Source organism: Adiantum capillus-veneris, chromosome 6, assembly GCF_014529385.1.
Source record: "Adiantum capillus-veneris isolate H3 chromosome 6, ASM1452938v2, whole genome shotgun sequence".
NCBI classification, from domain to species: domain Eukaryota; kingdom Viridiplantae; phylum Streptophyta; class Polypodiopsida; order Polypodiales; family Pteridaceae; genus Adiantum; species Adiantum capillus-veneris.
Genome location: NC_140936.1, coordinates 69,475,616 through 69,490,670, shown reverse-complemented (window position 1 = coordinate 69,490,670; position 15,055 = coordinate 69,475,616).

Sequence of the window (15,055 nt, the reverse complement as noted above, 5' to 3'; positions counted from 1 at the left end):
CCTTATACACATCAGCAAAATGGTGTTGTTGAGAGGAAAAACAGGTCACTTACGGAAATGGCACGATGTATGGTCAAAAGTCAAGCCTGGCCGCATTCTTTTTGGCTTGAGGCCATTATGTGTGCCACTTATGTACATAACAGGTGTCCTACAAAAGCTTTGCAGTCTATTACTCCATATGAAGCATGGCATGATAAAAAGCCTTCTATTGAGTACGTGCGTATTTTTCGCTGTTTGGCATATGCTTTGGTGCCACAAACACAACGCAAAAAATTGGATGATAAGGCTGTCAAATGTATTTTTGTTGGTTATAGTGCTGAAAGCAAAAATTACAGGTTTTATCATCCGCAAACAAAGCGTATTTTCGTTTCACGGGATGTAGTGTTGGTGGAAAATTTTGTTCAGCCCTTGTTGTCATGTACTAAAGACAGTAATGTAAGCTCACAGGACATTTAAGACACTTTGTTGCCTCTTTCAGTGATGGAAGTTCGAATGTAAATTCCAATGAGGCAAATTGTGCGCTCCTTGCCACACTGTCGAAGCAAAGGACTTGCCGATACACCGTGTGCGAGCCACAAATGGCTCCAAGCACACAACAAGTCTAAACTAGCAAGCTCAAGAGAGCAAAGGGTGTGTCACTCACCGCTCTACGCTCGCCTTCGTGGTGGATTCCTCGCCGCGATGAAGAAGAAGCTGCAGTCGTGCCGCGCTCAACCGCTTCGCCGCCTTCGTGCCTTCGTAATGCTCGATCGCACACACACTCTCCCTCTCTCTCTCTCTCTCTCTCTCTCACATACATACACACACAAGGAGGTGAAGAAGAAGAAGGTGGAGATGGAGATGGAGCAAGAGCACTCTTCTATTGCACAAATGAGAGAATGAGTGAATTTTAGGTTTAGTTGGCTTTTATATGAGCTCACCCCATTCACACTTGGGCGCCCATGCTTAGCCAACTAATCCCTTGAATGTCCCAGTTAGAGTGCGCCTCTCATCGGCGATCACTCTTACCCTTTTCCTATTGGTCCGACAAGCCCGGTACCTGACTCTACCAAATACATAATACACGTCCGTCGTACGTGATGGGGTGTCCGTGAGCCGTGAGGGTTAACATGCCCCCCTTCCTGATGTAGATTCCGTCCTCGGAAGCTATTGAGTTGAAGCTCGTTCGTCGAGGTGGAAGAGCATTTGAGATGAATGTCCTTAGCCTTCTTCAGTCACTGCAAAATCAAACAACATTGGCACGGTAATTGCATTTTCATAAGTGATTAAAAAGCATATGCAGTTTTAGGTAGACACATTGATTGGTAAAATAATTTCAAACAATTTGTCAGCAATGAACATTAAATTGCAATGTAATCAAATGCATAAACAGATGTAAAGGTACAAAAATTAAACAAGTCTGGGGTCGCTAATTTGACGGTCGAAAGGAACTAGAGATCGAATATTTATACCATGGGTAAGCTTCTTAATTTTCTGTGGTCAATTAAGTTGTTTAATCGTGAGAGCCAAGTATTCATGTTCGAGGGCTGACTAGAGGCTATATCTAGAAGACCTAATTGTAGTTAAGCTACCATAAAAGGAATTTCTCATGAAATCATCGCCTGACTGATTACTTTTTCTTTGACCCCCCAAAGTCTTTTCACAGTGATTCAATTTGATGTGTGTGCTTATTTTGTATGCCTTGGGTTTTTTGCTTTTCAAGGAAAAGCGCCCACACTGGGAACCTCTAGGGCTCTAGTACCATAGGCAATACATGTGAGTGAAGTACCAAATCAAGCTGAGATTTCTCTTCCAGCTTAAGATTTTACAGTGTGGCACTTTGACTTTTTGTTTGTTCATTTTCAACATTTTAATTTTGTAACTTTGGGGGGTCATATAACACTGGTACACCTCCCCAGGCTCATCACACTAGTAAACTCCCTTTATAATACTTAAGCTAAAGGTCAATAGGGTCAAGCCCACTAGAAAGCCCTAGTATATTTCACACAATGCTGCCTAAATCGGATTAAGAACCTAAGTAACCGTTGATTATTAGGAAGGCATTCCCCATGGTATTAAGAGAAGATCTCTAACACCTAACTTGGTCAAACTAGCTTAGTCGGACAGCTTGAGTTTTAAACCTAGACAACTGATTATGACAAAAGATTACATTGAATTAAATGTTTGATACTAAGCAAATGCACTGAATATTATGCTACCAATCACAATCAAAGCAGACAAACATGGATGCAAAAAGATAAGGGGCAATGCTAATGGACAAGAAACACCTGTTTGTGTCGATGGTCGCGCTTGATTTGAAGAGTGAGTCGAGATAAAGATTCCATGAAGGTCCAAATCCTACCAATAGCAACACACTCCTGTACACACTAGGAAACAAAAGGAATACCTCCAGGAGGCACATTAGTGGAAAAAGGTACCAACACTTATTGAACACAACAAAAAACATAAGGAACCCTAACCTAATTATTTGCACTCCCCCTAGAGAGTCAAGGGAATAGGATATTGTAGAGGTTGGGGGAAAACCCTAAGGCTAAACCCCTATCCTCGTCGTCGAGATAAACAAAGTCATCATCCATGAGACCATATGTGCCATCCGTGTAGTCGTGTAAATTTTCTTCTTCATCATAGGTGCCCATGTTTACTAAGAAGGTCACTAGACTCCTATAGTCATCTTGGTCAAAAGGGTAGGCTTGTGCAATGGGAGAAACGCTCTCTTCTAAGTATGGATCAGACGTGGTCAAGAGACGTATCAGCCATTCTAACTCCTCAAAATTCCTCTCACATGCTAGCGTCCCTATCAAATCCCATTCGCATGCAAGCACTGGATAGACCATGTGAAATATTTGTGAAAAGTAACGAGGGTACCTCTCACCCAAGGCAGGAGTGGATGACTCTAGCATACTAGCCATATCTGTACACGCAAATAGATGATGGTTAGAGTGCAAATATTACAAGGGTCGTGTTCTTGTGCATAATTTGTTTTTATGATTTGTGTTATGACTCTTGCTCTTTTACTTTTTTATCTTGTTTTTGTGAGTATAAGGCTTTATATATACATTCCCTAAGATCGGAGATTAAGAGGTCAGGGAGAAAGGTTGAGAGGGAAGCAAGTGAATGATGGATGTCCACAAACACTCCCCCCTTCCTTGGGCAGATCATACTGTTTGAAATGAGCTTGTCACCCTTTGAAACCAATTGTTCCAGTTGGTAATAGGTGAGGATTTTTGCCAGTAGTTTTCTATTACCCTAGGTGCCTCGTCAAGTTGCAAGGGTGGTAAGGTACTCTTCCAGGATCGAACTTGAAGTGGTTCATCAGGTGATTCTTGAACACTGGGAGGTGTGGACTCTTTTGTAGCTTCATGGAGGTCCATTACTATAGATGGAGGCTGTGTAGAAGATTTTACCTGTATGGATGTATTACATGAGGAGCTAGAAGCTTCATGGAATTCCCCCCTTCCTGAGCTAGGTGCAATAAATTGGTTTTGCCTTGGAGCCCAAACTAGCTTTGGACTAGGTGTGTAGCATTCTGTGATCTTTCCCTTCCCACGGTCTGCCATTGGCTTTAGCATTACACTGTTTGACTCATATGGGTTTGTTGTCGATAGGGAAGGACACATTTTACGTTTAGGTACCCAAATTTGCTCATTTCCATCATAGTAGCCTTGGGCTTCTAATAGTTGTTTTGGAATCCATCGTGATTTGGTCTTGACTCTCTTAGGGCGCGCTCTTGGTTTTCCCAGGAAATTTTTTCTTGGAATGGATGGGAGGGTTGAGGTAGTTGGAAGTAAGGCCTTGGGGACCCATTGATATGTACTCTTAGGTCGTGCAGGTTGAGTACGTGCAATATTACTGCTTGCTGCAACTACAAGTGTTGAAGTGCTAGATTCATGGGTAGCCGGCAAAGACGAGTTAACCACCTTGGCTTGTGAATGTTGGCTATCCTTCAACTTTGCTAGAGTTTGCAACGTAGGTGACTTTGCTTGAATGATAGGGGTAAGAGTCGGTGGTCGCGTCGTGACACTAACAGTATCCCAATCAATAGTGCATTTGGTTGCCAACATCCACGTGCGTCCCAAGTTTACGTGGCCTTCCATAGCTCCCACGGGCATGACTAGAAACCTCTGCACTATGCTTCCATTGTCATAGACAACAGGGGTCTGAAGGACTCCAAGAATAGCAGTTTTCTTTTTATTAATGCCCTTGACTTGAATCGTACTCGGGGATAGGGTCGGTTTCCCTAATTGACACCAAACTCCATAGGATAACAAATTGTGTTTAGCTCCCGTATCTAATAAGGCATTGTATAGCACTTTCCCATAGGGGCTATTTAGCTCAATTGGGTATCGTAGGGGTGGCTCAGATTCTAATGAGTCGTCATCTGTGTCCTCGAAAAATGCTTACATGATTCCCAGATTAGCCTCTCGTTGGCGTCTAAGACGTTGTTGTCGTTCTTGAGCTTCAACTCTTGCTTGGACTTTTTTAAGCTCTGCTTGTTCCTTGGCAGCCTTCTTTTGATGGATGGCTTGCAACTCTTCCTTGCTTAGAGGATCATAATATCTTTTGAATTTACTCCCATTAAGGAATCCAATGGTTTCAACTCCATCTAGAGTCTCTACGCGAATGGTACCTTGCGGGGTAATTTCACACACTCGATATGGTCCCTTACCAGAGTATTTCAATTTCTTCTTTTCATTACGTACCCCGTACATAAGAACTTTATCACCAACCTTGATGTCTTTATCCTTTAAATGGCTATCAAACCACTTCTTTCTCCTATCCTTCTCCACTAGAGCATTTCGCACAGCTAATTGCCTCTCTTCATCTAGCCTTTCCAGGATATATAATCGCTCCACTAAGGGGTTACCATCCCAACCTTCTTGAGAAGCTACTCGAAGACTAGGAATGACAAACTCCCATGCCATAACTGCTTCTTGGCCATACACCATCTTAAATGGTGTGCAATTAATAGCAACTTTATACGCAGTACGATAAGCCCATAAAACTAATGTAAGCTTTAGGTCCCAATCAGTGCGATGAGCCTCAACTGTCTTTGTCAAAATGGAGATGAGAGTTTTGTTGGTACTCTCAGCTTGGCCATTTGCTTGGGGATAATAGGGTGTAGACTTGTGGTGAGATATCATGAAGTTTGATGTGAGTTCTTTTATTACTTCATTTATAAAATGAGTTCCATTGTCACTCACAAGTTCAAAGGGGCATCCAAAACGTGTGATAATGTTTTCAAAGAGGAACTTAGCTGTTGTTTTTGCATCCGCCTTTCGTGTTGCTTTTGCTTCAGCCCATTTGGTTACATAGTCTGTAGCCACAATGATATATCGTGATTGCGTGTTACGTGCAGCCGGACTAATCGGTCCTACAAAGTCTAAGCCCCACTTTTCAAATGGTTGGGTTACCTTGATGGGATGTAGAGGCATCCTATCCCTTCTTTGTGGCTTGTTGAAGCGTTGGCATTCATCACATCCCTTTGCAAAAAGTGATGCATCCTTAAACAGAGTGGGCCACCAATAGCCTGACTGTAAGATCTTTCGGGCAGTCAAGTTTCCTGAAAAGTGACCACCAGCTACACCCATGTGTGCCTCTTGTAGAATATATAAATACTCATCCTCGCGGGCACAGCGTCTAAGAACATCATATTTTCCTCTCTTATAGAGAGTTCCAGCCAGTAAGCAATAGGGTTCGCATTCCTTGATTAATTTTCGAGCTATATCTTTTCGCAGTTCCTTGGGTGGAAAACCATTAACTAAGAAGTTAACAATCTTTTCACTCCATTCAGGCATTGTCTCAACAATGAACACAGGAGTATCAGTCAATTCATCATCAACCCCCGTAGGAGCTTCGCCATTAGGGATACGAGATAAATGATCCGCCATGACATGTTTCCTCCCAGGCCTCACAACAACGGTGAAGTCAAACTCAAGAAGAATTAACAACCATCGTGTAATTCGACCTGTGGAACACGGCTTGTTTACCAAATATAGCAATGCTTGATGATCAACATAAAACACAAACTTGGTAGCAAGAAGGTAATAGCGAAATTTCTTTACTGCGTAAATCATAGCTAGACCTTCGCGCTCTATAGTAGTGTAGTTCATCTCGACATCATTTAATTGGCGACTTGCAAAGCTAATAGGGTAGTCCAATTTATGTTCTCCTGGTTGAGTTAGAACACACCCAATAGCAAAATTTGATGCATCGATATGCACATGAAAAGGTACATTCCAATCGGGTGTTCGCAGGATTGGAGCACTTGTTAGGGCCTTCTTTAATAACTCATAAGATTGATGACATTCTTCCGTCCAGTGAAACTCGATAAGAAGCTTGTACAATGGACGCGCTATCTCGGCAAAGTTTAAAATAAATCTTCTATAATAACCAACATGGCCCATAAATCTTTGAACTCCTTTATAGTTCGTAGGTGGTGGCAAATCGGCAATGGCTTTAATCTTACTCTCATCGGTGGATATCCCGTTCTTGGACACTATATGCCCTAGAATGACTCCATGCTTAACCCAAAATTGGCATTTGAAAGGGTTCAATGAGATGCGATAAAATCTGCACCTTTCAAATATTTTTCGTAGATATAACAAATGCTTCTCCCAAGAAGAATAAACACAAAGGTCGTCTAGGAAAGCTTCCCAAAACTCCCTTAGAAATTCTTTAAACGCAGTGTTTATTAATCGTTGAAATGTAGCAGGTGCATTCGTTAAGCCAAAAGCCATAACACGAAATGCAAACACTCCAAGCTCTGTGATAAAAGCAGTTTTAGCTTGGTCCTCTAATGCAATTGTGATTTGATTGTAACCAGAGTACCCATCTAAAAAGCTATAAGCTTCCTTGCCTGCAACTCTTTCAAGCACGTGTTCTGAATATGGCAAGGGATAATGATCTCTCCTAGTAGCTGCATTAACTTTCTTGAGGTCCACGCACACTCTTAGTTTCCCATTCTTTTTTGGCACAATGACTATTGGAGAAACCCATTCTGAGTGCTCAATAGGGTATATGAATCCACACTGGATAAGTTTTTCAATCTCCTCTTGTACAATTTTGGCGTACTTAGAATTCATTGGATAGGGTCGTTGCTGGACGGGTTTAGCAGTGTTGATCGTGGGAATTGTATGTTGCACCACAGAAGGTGGAACGCCCTTCATGTCATGATATGTCCAAGCAAAGATATCCTTGTATTCCTTGAGGAGCTCCTTAAGTACAACCTCTTCAGTTTCAGTAAGGTCTTGAGCAATAAAGACTGGTTTAGACTCCTCACCTGGTTCTGCTAATTCTATCTCTTTAACTACCGCTGGACCATCATAGACTCCACTGCTTCCATTGGTAGGTATTCGTTGGGATTTGTCATACACAACCTTTCGCTCCCCCGTGGTATAAGATTTAAAATGTTCAGGAGCCGTATGTAAGTCAGCAGGCTCTTGTCCTGACGGAGACCTTTCTTTTAGTTCTGCCTCCTTTTGTTGTTGTGCTAACTCTCGGTTTTGACGTCTTCTTATAGTTCGACTCAATTTCGGCTTTGTAACCTCCAATTGAGCGAGGTCAATGGGTCGCGGGCTGCACCACATGACACTCTGGAGATGTTCACCCCAATTGTCTACTAGCTTTCGATGAGCATCACATGCCCCTAGATAGCTAAGCCATGCTGCAGTAGATCTTTCCTTGTTTATCCTAGCTCTCACATTCGCTCGATATCGTCGTCTCTTATATGACCTTTGTTTCTTGTTAAGGTTTTGATTTTGGTAAATGTTTGAACTCGACTCGCTTGATAGGTCTTCGCTTGTATCTTCTTCACTCTCATATAAATTACCATAGATGGTCGTACTAGACCTTGAGTGTTCAGTTTCTATACTTGGCTCACTCGATGTTTCCTTAGGTTCTGAATCCATTTCTCCCTGAGATTCCGTTTCTGATGTGTATTGGCCTGAAGCCTTTGAGGAATCATCGGTTTCACTCTCAGGTAGGTGTGCCTCTTTCTTATCATCGGATGTTACATGCGCTACACCTAACATGTTTACTGGTGCAATGTGTGGTATCTCTTCCCCATCTGGTGTTACCCAGGTTGTTCCTCTAGCTCCCCATGTATCTATAGTTGCCGCTAGGTGTACCCAATCGACATTGTCTGACTCAGCCATTCCGGGTAGGATATCCATATAAGGAGAGTTCTCCCCAATATCCGTGTCTTCGTTACACGTGTAACAATACTGTAATGGAGCTGAGTGAATTGTTGTGTCTTATCGATTATCAATGATGAATTTATTTCCTAGAGGATGCGTTTGACCACTTAAAAGATCAACTCGAATGACAGAGTCTTGGAACTGTAAGTAGACGTGGTTTTTGGACCAGTCATGCACCATTTTTGCTTCCCTCATGAATGGACGCCCTAAGATCATCTCAAATGACATAGGATGCTTGGAAAAATCCATAACAATGAAAGTCTGCCTTACCTTGTGTCCCAAGACCTTGATCCTGAGATCCTTAAGCATTCCAATAGGCGTAACAATAGATCCATTAGCCATTTTTACCACTACGCTTGTGGCTTCAAGGTGAGGTCGCCCCATAGACTCCCAACAACTCTTTGTCACCATGCTGACTCCCGCACCACCGTCAAGGACTCCCTTTACAGTTAATCCTTTAGTGGTGATTGGTAGAGTAGCATTAGATTCATCACCTTCAAAGTATTGCCCCAACTTGTTAACGGGTACTTCAATTACAGATTCATGTCCCGCTAGGTCAGATGGTGGTGCTAAATGTTCCTCATCATTCATTACCGAGTCAGGTTTGTTCATATGTGCAAACTATGGTAATCCGGCCTATAATTCTCCATTGAGGAAGGCTCGAAGAGCTGAGACTAGCTCGGGGTCTTTATATAGTTTGGACATGATGGTGGTTCTAACTTCTGAAGACATGAAATCCATCAATTTGGCAACATTTAATGGCATCTTGTGGCACGTAGAACCCTGACAAGAGAATGGTGAAGATGGAATCTCCACTTCCTCAAGGGGGTCGGGCATTCCCTCACCAAACATTCTCTCTAGTAGGAAAGGTGTGTGTCCACTTTCAGATGTCCTACCCTCACTCTCTTCCCGAATGATACTGGGTATAGCTAACGGCCTGTAGTTCTTGTGAGGTTGAACTTGTGTGGGAAACACTGTGTCCGACATCTGGATGTGTTTGGGTTCAGGTTCTAATGTTCGTTGAGTTTCTTCCACCAAACCCCTCAGTTGTTGGACTCGTTCAATTTCCACTGTTGGGTTTGGATAGGTTCCAATCTTTCTCTTGCAATCCTCATTTTTTGTCTCTCGTGGCTTATCTTGGGGGTTCTCAATTGGGTAGTTTAACTTCGAATACTCTTTTGGTGTTCGTCGTAATTCCCTCTCGTGATCCTCCTCACTGGCTTTTTCCTTTGTAGTAACAGTTTTGGTCTCCGTGGTCTCTATCGAATCTGAGTCATCCTCAGGGTCATTCATATACACGGGATCCTCTCATGTCCCTATGTTAGTCTTTGAACTAGGTTTTGAGCTAGAAGCATTAAGGGATTTCTTTCTTCGTGTTTTCTTCTTTCTCGCTCGGCCAATGGACGCAGCATCTCTCTCTTCGAGGATGTAATTTTGCTTCTGGAGCATCGACCGTGTGAGTGCATTCATTGGTGCTATGTTTATAGTTGGTGGTGTCCCATCAACAATCTCTATTATGTTCAATGGTGTGATTTTCGGTGCGTTTGGATTGTTAGGACACTGTGCGATCAAATGATCTATGCCACAACGATTACAAGTGAGTATTGGCATTGCCAATGCACTCCCTTGACTGTTTTGCATTAGTGCGGCATTCTTTTGTATTCACAAAAAAGACAGTACAGTGTAACAAAAAACCTTCTCCACACAACCACACACCTTCCTTCTTCACAAATCCTTCTCCACACAACTACACACACTCATTCCCTACCTTTCCTATGATAGAAATTGCACCACAAGAAAGCGTAAAGTGCTTAACCGAGCTTAGTGTAGGGCATTTCCCCAGCAGCGGCGCCAAAAATGTGCGCTCCTTGCCGCACTGTCGAAGCAAAGGACTTGTCGATACACCGTGTGCGAGCCACAAATGGCTCCAAGCACACAACAAGTCTAAACTAGCAAGCTCAAGAGAGCAAAGGGTGTGTCACTCACCGCTCTACGCTCGCCTTCGTGGTGGATTCCTCGCCGCGATGAAGAAGAAGCTGCAGTCGTGCCGCGCTCAACCGCTTCGCCGCCGTCGTGCCTTCGTAATGCTCGATCGCACACACACTCTCCCTCTCTCTCTCTCACACATACATACACACACAAGGAGGTGAAGAAGAAGAAGGTGGAGATGGAGATGGAGCAAGAGCACTCTTCTATTGCACAAATGAGAGAATGAGTGAATTTTAGGTTTAGTTGGCTTTTATATGAGCTCACCCCATTCACACATGGGCACCCATGCTTAGCCAACTAATCCCTTGAATGTCCCAATTAGAGTGCGCCTCTCATCGGCGATCACTCTTACCCTTTTCCTATTGGTCCGACAAGCCCAGTACCTGACTCTATCAAATACATAATACACGTCCGTCGTACGTGATGGGGTGTCCGTGAGCCGTGAGCCGTGAGGGTTAACACAAATGTACAGCCTTTGGGGGTTTTCAAAAATGTTACGGATCAGCCTATTACTGATGCAGACGTACATTATGTACTTGATGAGGAAAGGGCTAAAAATGAGCAGACTAGAGGTATGCCAAAATGGTTGGTGCATACATTATGTGACAGTAAATTGGATGCAGCTTTGTCTAGTCATCCTCGCTCAGGCTCTGGCCATGCATCTTATGCAGATTGTTATCCTTTTGTTGTGTCTAGCTTACATGATGTTGAGGAACCTCTGTCTTTTGATGAAGCAGAGCATTCAAAAAATTGGATGGCTGCCATGCAATCAGAATATGATGCACTAATAGAAAATGACACATGGACTTTATGTGATTGCCTCCTGGCAAAAAGGCCATTGGTACGTAGTGGGTTTACAAGTTGAAACGCAAGCCGGATGATGAGATCGATCGCCATAAGGCTCGACTTGTTGCAAAGGGTTATGCACAACAAAAAGGCATAGATTATAAAGAGACTTTTGCTCCCACTTGTCGTATGACTACTGCGCGTTTTGTATGTGCATTGGCAGCTCAGTTTGGTTGGGATGTACATCAATCAGACATTGTTACTGCTTTCTTGAATGGTGACATATTTGAGGAAGTTTGTGTAGCGCAGCCTCGCGGTTTTGTCAAGAAAGGATAAGAGGACAAAGTATGCAGATGTAAGAAGGCTTTGTATGAGTTGAAGCAATCTCCTCGTGCTTGGTATGAGAAAGCTGACACTCATTTGGTCAAACGAGGCTTTCGTAACAGTCCAACAGAAAGCACATTGTATGTAAAGCGTGAGGGTGATGTCCTTCTCATTGTGGTTCTTTATGTAGATGATTTGTTGATCATTGGACCAAATGAGAGACATATTGTTGAATTTAAGGCTGATTCGAATGCTACTTTCAAGATGACAGATTTGGGATTGTTGCATCATTACTTGGGTATACAATTTAAGCAATGTGATGGTGGTATTTGTTACCATATACATGTGGTAGTGATGTGTGTGAACACACTAGGACCGATGGGGCATTTTCCCCTCTTTTCCCCCCGTTCATTGTATATACGCCCATCAATCTAGGGCTATCTGTCTTTCCATTGCACGCTAAGTAACACACTCTCTATTGTGTGCCTTGAGCTTCCTTCGTCTTCTCCAAGCTGTGTGAGTTTCTCTGCAACCCTAATTCCAACAATTGGTATCATAGCAGGTTGCGTCCTCTCGAGCTTAGTCGCCAACTTCTCCAGCACACGCCTGCTCACTTTCTCCGCTTTTAGTGAGCTTTGGCAAGCGTTCGTAGGTCGACAAAAATTTTGAGGGAGCTTGTAGAGCTTGGTCTGCTTAGATTTTTGATTCGTGCTCATTTCGGCCTCCATTCCCACCACATGCAGTACTGCACAGGCTATTTTGTCATTTTGTGCAGAATTTTTTTCAGTGCCATTTTTTGCATAATAGGTGCCTTACAATCTTCTACGGTTTGTGCTATATAGCACGTGTTGTTCCCGCTACGTTTCTCCTCTTTTCGGGCAGTGTTTACATAAAGTGCAACATTTACCATGGCTGACAACAACACAGATGTGTTCAAGATGTTTGCTGCCGAGGATAGGTTGGATGGGGACAATTACCCTATGTGGGCTTACATGATGCAACATGTTCTTGTGTCAAAGGGCCCCTGGAATATTGTGCAGGGCATTGATGTACGTCCCGGTTCAAAGGATGTAGACAATGTTGAGGATGTTGCAGGTCTTGCTACAAGGATTGCATTTATTAGAGTTGTTTTGCCTACGGTAGAACAAGCTCGTTGGGATGTAAAGGATGCGCAGGCTCATGCATTGATTGCGTTGTCTGTGAAGCGCACCATTGTTCCTCACATCCGTTCAACAAAATCTGCAAAACAGGCTTGGGATATTCTAGCAAGTCTTTATGCAAGCCGTAATGAAGCTAAAATTGCTTTGCTGTGTAAAGAGCTGGAGTCAAAGATTATGCATGAGGAAGATGATATGGACACTTTCCTTGCTAGTGTCAAGGATATCAATGAGCAACTTATTTCTGCAGGTGAAGTCATTTCAAACAGTTCCCTTGTGCAGACTGTTCTTGATGCCTTACCAGATTCTTACCAGACTTTTGCTAGTACTTGGAGACTTATGACCCAAGGAAATCCTAAAGTTGTCAAGTTTGATGCATTATGCACATTGCTATTGCAAGAGTCACTTTCAAGAAAAAACAGGACTAGACAGCGTGCAGTTGAATAGGCTTTTATTGCTTCTCAAAGAAAGGGTGGTAACAACAATGCAGCCACTTCTTATGGTTCTGCTGCGAGTGGCAAAACTTATGTTCCCAATGCTTCTGTTGGCAGCACTTCGTCTGGCAATTCTAGCGATAAGGACAAAAAGAAGATGCGTTGCCATTATTGTAAAGCTGATGATCACTTGATCAGGCTCTGTCCTAAATTGAAGGCCAAAGAGGCTAAGAAGAAAGAGGGTGGTTCCACTACAAATGTAGCCATTGTTGAGTCTTCTGTGAAAGAAGACTGTGATGCTGATGTCGATGCAGAATGGACTTTTACCACAGAGTGCACTTACAATCCTGTTGTCCATGATGCATGCTTGTCAGTTGCTGCAATTCACATGTGTGGTATTTCGACACTGGTGCTATAAAGCACATTACCTCACATCGTGAATTGTTCACCTCTCTCGAGTCTGCCCCTCATGGCAATTCTGTCACTTGTGCCAACAATGCCTCTTGTCCAATTCAAGGAGTTGGAAAGATTGTGCTTACTGCTGCTAATGGGAGTTCTTTCACACTTGTTGATGCACTTTATGTACCTGGGATCAAGAAGAATCTTTTGTCTGTATCTGCACTTGCTAGACTTGGACTTGTAGTCAAATTTGTGGATGACAGATGTACAGTTCATGGTCTCAATTTTGGTGATGAAATCGTTGCATCTGGGCTTTTGTGCCGTGGGCTGTATAAGCTCACTTTGTATGACAAGTGTGGATAAAATTTTGCAAATGTAGTTGCAGATTCAAGGGCTATTTCAGATGCAAAACTTTGGCATGCACGTTTTGGTCATTGAATTTTGCCAGTTTACTGCGTTTGCAGAAATCTGATATGGTTGCTTCTTTGCCGCCTCTAGAAGCACCTATCAAACATGTTTGTGAAGGCTCTATTTTGGGTAAGATGCAGTGTTCTAGGTTTTCAAAGGATGGTTCAATTCGGGCCACATGCAGGTTGCAGCTTGTGCATAGTGTTTGTGGGCCCATGCAAACTCCGTCCTTGGGCAATTACCTGTACTTCGTGACTTTCATTGATGATTACTCCAGGCATGCATGGGTATTTCCGCTTAAAGCGAAGTCCAAAGTTTTTATGTGCTTCAAACAATTTCTGGCTATGGTTGAAAATGTATCGAAATGTACTATGGGCACCCTCTGTTCCGATCGAGGGGGGGAGTATATGTCTCATGAATTTAATGCATTTCAAGCTAGTCGTGGGATAAAACACCAATGTACAGTGCCATATACACCTCAGCAAAATGGTGTTGCTGACAAGAAAAATAGGTCACTTACGGCAATGGCACGATGTATGGTCAAAAGTCAAGCTTTGCCGCATTCTTCTTGGCTTGAGGCCATCATGTGTGGGGCTAAACAGGTGTCCTACGAAAGCTTTGTAGTCTATTACTCCATATGAATCATGGCATGATAGAAAGCCTTCTATTGAGCACATGCGTGTTTTTGGCTGTTTGGCATATGCTTTGGTGCCACAAACACAACGCAGAAAATTGGATGATAAGGCTGTCAAATGTATTTTTGTTGGTTATAGTGCTCAAAGCAAAGGTTACAGGTTGTATCATTCGCAAACAAAACATATTCTGGTTTCACGAGATGTAGTGTTTGTGGAAGATTTGGTCAGGACATTTATGACACTTTGTGCCCTCTTCTCAGTGGTGGAAATACGAATGTAAGTTCCAATGAGGCAAATGTACAGCCTATGGAGGTTTCTGAAAATGTTACAGATCATCCTATTACTGATGCAGATGTACATGATGTACTTGATGAGGAAAGGGCTGAAAATGAGCAGGCTAGAGGAATGCCAAAATAGCTGGTGCACACTTTGCGTGATAATAAATTGGATGCACCTTTGTCTAGTCGTACTCGTTCAGGCTCTTGCCATGCATCTTATGCATCAGATTGTTATGCTTTGGTTGTGTCTAGCTTACATGATGTTGAAGAACCTCTGTCTTTTGATGAAGCACAGAGGCAGTGTGATCGTGGTATTGCCTTGTGTCAGAAAAGTTACATAGAGACATTGCTATGTAAGTTTGGACTTGAGGATTGCAAACCTATTGCCACTCCCATGGAAACAGGTTTGAAGTTGAGTCTACATGATGCTGGCGATCCTGCTGATGTCAC